This window comes from Acanthisitta chloris, unplaced genomic scaffold, assembly GCF_000695815.1.
Source record: "Acanthisitta chloris isolate BGI_N310 unplaced genomic scaffold, ASM69581v1 scaffold545, whole genome shotgun sequence".
NCBI lineage: Eukaryota > Metazoa > Chordata > Aves > Passeriformes > Acanthisittidae > Acanthisitta > Acanthisitta chloris.
Window position 1 is genome coordinate 87,221 of NW_008673243.1, and position 7,618 is coordinate 94,838.

The following is a 7,618-nucleotide window of genomic DNA, read 5'->3' on the forward strand; positions in this document are numbered from 1 at the left end:
TCATCATAGAGTCATAGAATTATTTGCATTGGAAGGGACATTTTAAAGATCATCTAGTCCCACCCTGTGCCATGAGCAGGGACACCTTCCACTAGCCCATGTTGCTCCAAGCCCTATCCAACCTGGACTTGGACACTTCCAGGGTTGGGACATCCACAGCTTCTCAGAAACCTGTTCCAGTATCTCATCATCCTCACACTAAAGAATTTTTTCCTTATATTCACTCAAAATCTACCCTCTTTTGTTTAAAACACTGTCAAGAAGTGGAGGCCTTCAGCAGGCTTTGGGTCACTCAATGGCAGTCTACACCACCAGTAAAGTGCTTGCTTTATAGTATGAGATCTGTAGCTCTGGAAAACAAAGAGGAAGATGGGGAAATGCTGATGGTGGTGCTTATGCTCCCAGTTGCTTTGATATGGGATAAGGAGAAGAAGAGTTCCCCAGACTTGGATGGGTATTTGGCTGTGATGCCTCTTGATACACCTATAAGGGAACTTATAGCATTCAGCTTGGTGACCCTCATTTCTAGGAAAGTGATGAGGTTTGCCACACTGTCCACCTGCATTTCCCCCTAAATTTCTCTCTGCTTCACCCACATTCATCAGCTGAATTGCTTTCTCTTCTGCATCTCTTTTGTGCTCATATGTAGAACTTCATGGAAATCAAATTTGCACCACAATTAGTGGTTTTTCTGCTGGAGTTTAGTGAGACTTGTTCCTATTTCCTAGGCTAGAGGGTTATTTGGAGAGGCATTCCTCATCTGCATGCCTTCTAGCTGCAGCAGTGTAAAACTCATGCATAAAACACAGCACAGGTTTCTACTGAAATGAGAACATGGATAAGAAACCTTCAATAACAATTCATCACATTAGGGATGGTAAAGAAGTGAGCAACTACATAAACTAGCTCAGACATATTAGCCCTGCCCTAGCTGGGTATGGAATTTCACAAGGCATATGTGAAAATCCATTTCTGGAGATTGTCAATGTGGTTTGGGAGTGAAAAATAGAAAAAGAAGGATTTTCAGGGTGAAAAGCAAGACCTGTCCAACCTGGTCTGGAATATTCCCAGGGATGGGGCAGTCACAACTCCTCTGCTCATGCCTCAGCATTCTCACAGAGAGAATTCCTTCCTAATATCTAATCTGCACTTTATGCTAGTGAGATTTTCTTCCTCCAGCTGTGAAAGCCTCCAGAATGCTGATCCATGAGGTTTCTGGGAGGAGACTCATGAAGTTGATCAGAGGACTGGAGCATCTCACCTATGAGGACAGGCTGAGAGAGTTGGGGCTGTTCAGCCTGGAGAAGAGAAGGTTGTGTGGAGAGCTCAGAGCAACCTGCCAGGAGCTGAAGGGGCTCGAGGGAAGCTGCAGAGGGACTCTGTGATAGATGCTGCAGTGAAAGGATAAGGAGTAATGGGGATAAACTGAAAGAGGGAAATTTAGATCAGATCTTAGGCAGAATTTTTTGCCTTGAGGGTGGTGAGACACTGTCCCAGGTTGCCCAGGGAGGCTGTGGCTGCCCCAACCCTGGCAGTGTTCACAGCCAGGTTGGCTAAAGCCTTGAACAACCTGCTCTGGTGGGAGATGTCCCTGCCCAGGGCAGAGGGTTGGCACTGGATGATCTCTAAGCTTCATTCCAACCCTTAACATATTATGATTCTGTGATCAGTAGGAAGAGCTGAGGGTTTGAAGTGGGGATAAATGGACAGATGATGCCTATTCTTTGTCACATAGGGCACACTTGGACTGGCAGAATCAGACCTTGACTCAGTGTACACTTGTTTACCAAAACCAGACATGATCTGTCACAGCTGCTGCACCTCATCCATCTTTGGTCATTTCTCATTTCTGCTATGTCCAAAATCATTTGGCAATAGGCCTCACTTCATACATTGTTTGAATTCTGCACCAGACACAGCTAATAACTCAGGCCAGGAAACTTGTTCCAGATGTTAATTAACTCCCTCTGCATTAACTGGAATCACACAATTAAGGCCTGATTATTTATAAAACCATTTTGTAGAGAGAATTAGGAGAAATAGAAACATCCTGGCTCACACTTTCACACAAATGTCCATGTGCTGTTAAACTGTGAAAACTGGCATGGTTTGGCCCATTATAATTATTCCAGAGGAGAAAGGACAACAGTCAGTCAGGCTTGGAGGAGCAACACTGGAGCAAAGGAGCTAATTCCCAGCTGAGCAAAGGTCTACAGTTGTTGTTGTGGCACCATCAGCCTTTAGAGATGCCTATCAACTCTCCCACATGTCTCTCCTGCTGCCATCAAGCTAAATGATGAGCAGCCTCATGTTGCTCAGGCACAAATTGCAATATTTAGGAGTGCATTGGTTTAAGGGATTTTTATGGAGGTCACACAAGCACTTGACAGATCCACAACACAGTGAATTTGGACTAATTCAAACCTGTCTCTCCCATCTGTCTTGCACACAGTGAATCTGGGTCTTGTTATTAACTGATATGGATAAAATGGACAAAACTGAACAAAAACAAGGCAAACAAATGCAAGGAGCTCAAGCTTTGTTCAAGTTGACTAAACACACGTGGTCCTGGAAACGCAAAGGTAACCACCTCTTGGTGATGCAGTTTAAAAATCTTCTGGATGGATGGGGAGGTTGGCTCTGAGTAGCTGGAGCACATGCACAGCTTGTCTGCATTGTGTCTCCAACCACCAGGGATGGTCCCTGAGAACAGCTGTGACCCTCCAGGGACTGTTTGGATCAAGGCTGAATGGTCTGTTTGAATCAAGAATCCCCTGAGTCCTGTTGCCTCCTTTGGCCAAGCCTGGGAGGTTCGGTGGTGAGTGTTGAGCCAGGACCTTCAGCTGTAGGGCATGGACAGGCTGAGCAGCAGGTGGTAACTTTCTGCCTCTTTCTGTATCCTCTTACCACCTTCAGGATTACAAATCCTGCACCTCAGGTAACAGGAGGGATGGGGAGAGGCAACACTCTTATGTTTTGCTGGGCTTATTTTTCCTTTGAAAGTAGTAATTCATTCCGGTTCAGTTACTCATAGTTCTCACCCACGCAGAAGTTTTCTGGGAGCTGCACGAACAATCTCAAAACAATGCAGATCAAACTGGCAGGGCAAAAGGCAACTGGAAACTGGTCCCTAAATGTGTGCTGGTTCATTCAGAACTGAGATGCAGCATTACCTCTTCCCAGGTTCTCTGTCTGCTGCTTTCCCTGTTTACTGGTTTCCCTTCAGGCATAATCCCATTTAATTTATCAATAAGGTGCAACCTGTGGCTGCACAAACCTCCTGGGACAGTCCAGTTTTCCACAATATCCACCTTTAAAACAGGCTCACACTTTGTAATATGTTTCCCAACTCTTCATTCCCAAGGGGTAATAATATTTCCCCATTAACACTAACCCACCTCTCCTCCCTCAAAGTTCTGTTTTTTTGTATTTTGACCTGTAAGGATGTTCAATTGTCAAAGCTTTTCATGTTTTGATAATACCAGTTAAACCACTCGATTTCTTCCAGGATAAATACTTGGTGGTTAATGTGTCAGGGACATCTGATTACATTCTCATTGAGGCTAGACATAGGCTGCCTTCTCTGCCTCAGAATGAGAATAATCATTTGCAGTTCATCATTTATCATCCTTCAAGTATTTGGTTATCTATCGCATGAAAGCAACTCACAGTCAGCTAACTTTGTATTCCCAGCATTCTGCTGATAGCTCCTTAAAGAGGTGTAAACTTCCCTCTTGGGTTTTCCATCTTTTTCATCTTCTGAGAGGTTTCCTGATGCACACAGCAGAGTCTCAAGAGAAATAAGCTTTGATCTCTGCCACCTGAAGTGCATTCTCACCATTAGTAGTGTCTGGTGAAAGGATCTCTAGTGCAATGCTAGTACTTGGTGCTGTTGTCTTTAGCTTAGCTGTGTGGCTATGTGGGAAGTCATAGTTCATATTTTAACTGTATAACTGGGATAAAAAGCACTTTCAAAGGGCCATTGAGGCACTGGAGTGAGTCCAACCAAGGGCAATGAGGGCAGCAAAGGGCTAGAGCACATGGGCAAGGGCTGAGGGAGTTGGGGTTGGTTAGCCTGGAGAAGAGGCTCAGGGGTGACCTCATGGCTCTCTGCAACTCCCTGACAGGGCTTGGAGAGAGGTGGGGGATGTGTGTCCTGCCATGGCTGCAGGGAGAGGACCAGAGGGAATGGCCTTGAGCTGAGACAGGGCAGAGGCAGAGAAGATGCTAGGCAAAATTTCTTCCCTGTCAGGGTTTTCAAGCACTGGAATATTGCCCAGGGAGGTGGTGGAGTCACCATCCCTGGAAGTGTTTAAGAGGTGTCTGGATCAGTTGCTGGAGGATGTGGTTTAGTGTTTAGTGGTTCCAGCAGTGACACATTAATGGTTGGACTTGATGATCCTAGAGGTCTCCTCCAACCTTGATGATTCTCTGGTTCTATATAAATATAAATCAGCTTTGTCGCAGCTTCTTCTCATGAAGTTTTGGCCTTAGATTAATTTTCTCCATCAGCATTTAATTTTGAAACACCTTTGGGATTTATAAGTGTCTGAAGACAACTCGTAGCACTAAAAGTTTCTCATTTTCCTAATATCTCGGTGTCTTTCTCAGTGTCTCAGCTGAATTTAACAAAATGGGACCTTTAAGAAGCTGAGTGCTTTAATGCAAGAGCAGCTTCTTCCCATTCATCTGGTGTATGGTGCTTTTAGGAATATATAGGGAAGTTCTCACTAAACCATAGATCTTGATTAAGAGCAGAAGATTTCCCTATTTGAGTCAAATCTTGTGTGTTTTCTGACTACCTTATTTCTGCAGCAGCTTGTTAGGCTGTGTGTAAGCCAAGGGCTGGTTGCAGCTCTCCTTTCATCAGGATTTGTGAGAGTAGTTTATGTTTCTTAGTATCTTCCTTATTTTCCAAGTTGTTCATCAATTCCTATGAATAATTCTCAGGACTCCTGGTTTGAGAAATTATGGTCCTAATTCCTGATCTCTGGAGAGAATGCTTTTAAGGAAATAATAGATGACATGTATGTATTTAACTGCTGGTGTGAATTTCCAGGCAAACAACAATTTATGCAACTTCAAGGATTCAGGGACTCTGTACTTGGCTGGATTATCAAAAGCTAAAATACAGGATCTGGGAAATTACAGGCTAGTCAAGTAAGCACTTCTAGCATGTGAAAGATATTCCTAAATCCAGCAGCCTCTCTGCTCTCTTGCTCTAACAGTGGTGAGTAGTCCTCAAAGTGAAGAAAGCCCAATATCTTTCCTTAGAGCTGCACCTCAGCCATATGGTAAAATGGGTATTGTATGAGGTATTTTGCAGTGTGAAACTTCACAAGCAACAGAGCTACTCCATGTGAGGCCACAGCTGGAGGATTGTGTCCAGTTCTGGGCTCCTCAGGGATGTGGAGCTCCTGGAGCAGGTCCAGGGGAGGCCAACGAAGATGCTGAAGAGACTGGAGCTCCTCAGTGATGAGGAAAGGCTGAGGGAGTTGGGGCTGTTCAGCCTTGAGAAGTGATGACTGAGAGAGACTTCACTAATGTATTGAATTACGTGAATGGGAAGTGCCAAGAGGATGGATCAGACTCTGCTCAGTGGTGGAAACCAATAAAACAAGAGATAACAGCAAAAATTGATGCACAGGAAGTTCCACCTGAACATGAGGAAGAACTTCTTTCCTGTGCAGTCACTGAGCACTGAACAGATTGCCCAGAGAGGTCATGGATTCTCCCTCACTGGAGATGTTCAAGAACTATCTAGCCACAATCCCGAGCCATGTGCTCTGGGCTGGCCCTGCTGGAGCAGAGAGGTGGGACCAGATGACTCACTGTGGTCCCTTCAAATATGACTGATCCTGTGATCTCTGTGCCCCTTTTTCTGCCCACACCACAGAGTGCATCCGTAATTCCAAGGTCACCCAAATAGCCTCGTGTTGTACTTGTAAAACAGAGCCACAAGCAAAGGACTTGAATCCACTGACACCATGGCAGCTGCTGGGGGTGAATGGGAGCAGAGCAAGAGGAGTTGTGTGGTAGGTGACAAAGGTAGTGACATGACCCAGGAAAGGGCAAGGACTGTATCTATATTTAATTGCAGATCCTGTTGTTAATGATAGTCTGAAGTAGGAACTTCAGTGTTGCCATTTGTAGGCTGGTCCATAACAGTGGGTGGAGGTGAGACACAGGGATGATTTCAACCATTCTTTATAGCTGCCTGGGAGTCTTGACAATTTGCTTTTGCTTTTTCTTCAATACGAGTCAATTGGGAAAAATGAGATAGTCAAAACCATCAGAAGGGATTTAAAATGCTCTGAGATTAATAAGGAATGTGCTGACCCTCCAAAACTTGTACTACCACTGCCTAGCACAGTGTTAATCTGAAAGGAATCATAGAATCAAAGAATCATCAAGTTTGAAGGAAACCTTTAAGATCATCGAGTCCAACCATTAACCTGCACTGCTGGAACCCCTAAACACTAAACCATATGCTCCAAGCAACAGTGCAAGACAGTCCTGGATATTTTGCTTCATGTCTCTAGTTTTATCCCACTCAAACAGCACTGCCCATGCTAAAATGATAAGCAGTGATCAGCAGTAGAAGTAATTTTGCTGTGCAAAGTGGCCATTCCAGCAGTGTCCAACAGCAGAAGTTGAGTGAGTCCAACCAAGGGCAACGAGGGCAGCAAAGGGCAGAGCACATGGGCAAGGGCTGAGGGAGTTGGGGTTGGTTAGCCTGGAGAAGAGGCTCAGGGGTGACCTCATGGCTCTCTGCAACTCCCTGACAGGGGCTGGAGAGAGGTGTAGGGGATGTCTCTCCTGCCATGGCTGCAGGGAGAGGACTAGAGGGAATGGCCTTGAGCTGAGACAGGGGAGAGGCAGAGGAGATGTTAGGAAATCAGTTTTCCCTGTTAGGGTGTTCAGGCACTGGGATATTGCCCAGGGAGGTGGTGGAGTCACCATCCCTGGAAGTGTCTGGATCTGGCACTGGAGGATGTGGTTTAGTGTTTAGTGGTTCCAGCAGTGACAGGTTAATGCTTGGACTCAATGATCTTAGAGGTCTCTTCCAATCTTGATGATTCTATGATTCTAAGCATTCCATGGTTCTTTGCTGACTTAGCTGGGCTCAGTGTAATTTAATCAGTCTCCTCCCTGAGCTCTGGCTGCTAAAGGCAATTTATGTTGCAGCAGCAGCTCATAAACAGAAATAACATTGAAAATTGCTGAGATGCATTGGTGTTGACACAGGACATTGGGGTAGAAAAAGGGTTTCTAGGAAGGAGAATGCAAAACCCCCAAATTTTCACTTAACATAAGCAGAGAATCCTATTCTGGCATGTACTGCAGAGAGATGTGCTGGCAGTGCATCACTGTGCCCTGACAGCTGAGAAAACTGGAGCAGGGAGTTTTATGGGTCGTACAATGTACTTTTGAGCTACTCTGCAGTAACTGAGCTGAGGACAGAGAACATCTTTTTGTTCATTTTATTTAATAAGGAAAAACAGACAGCAAGAGGATAAACTTGTGGAAGGGCTGTCTGAATCATGAACTCTATTTGCATTCTGAAATAGAACCCAGTAGAAATCTTGGATCCCAATAACTAAATTTGGAGCATACA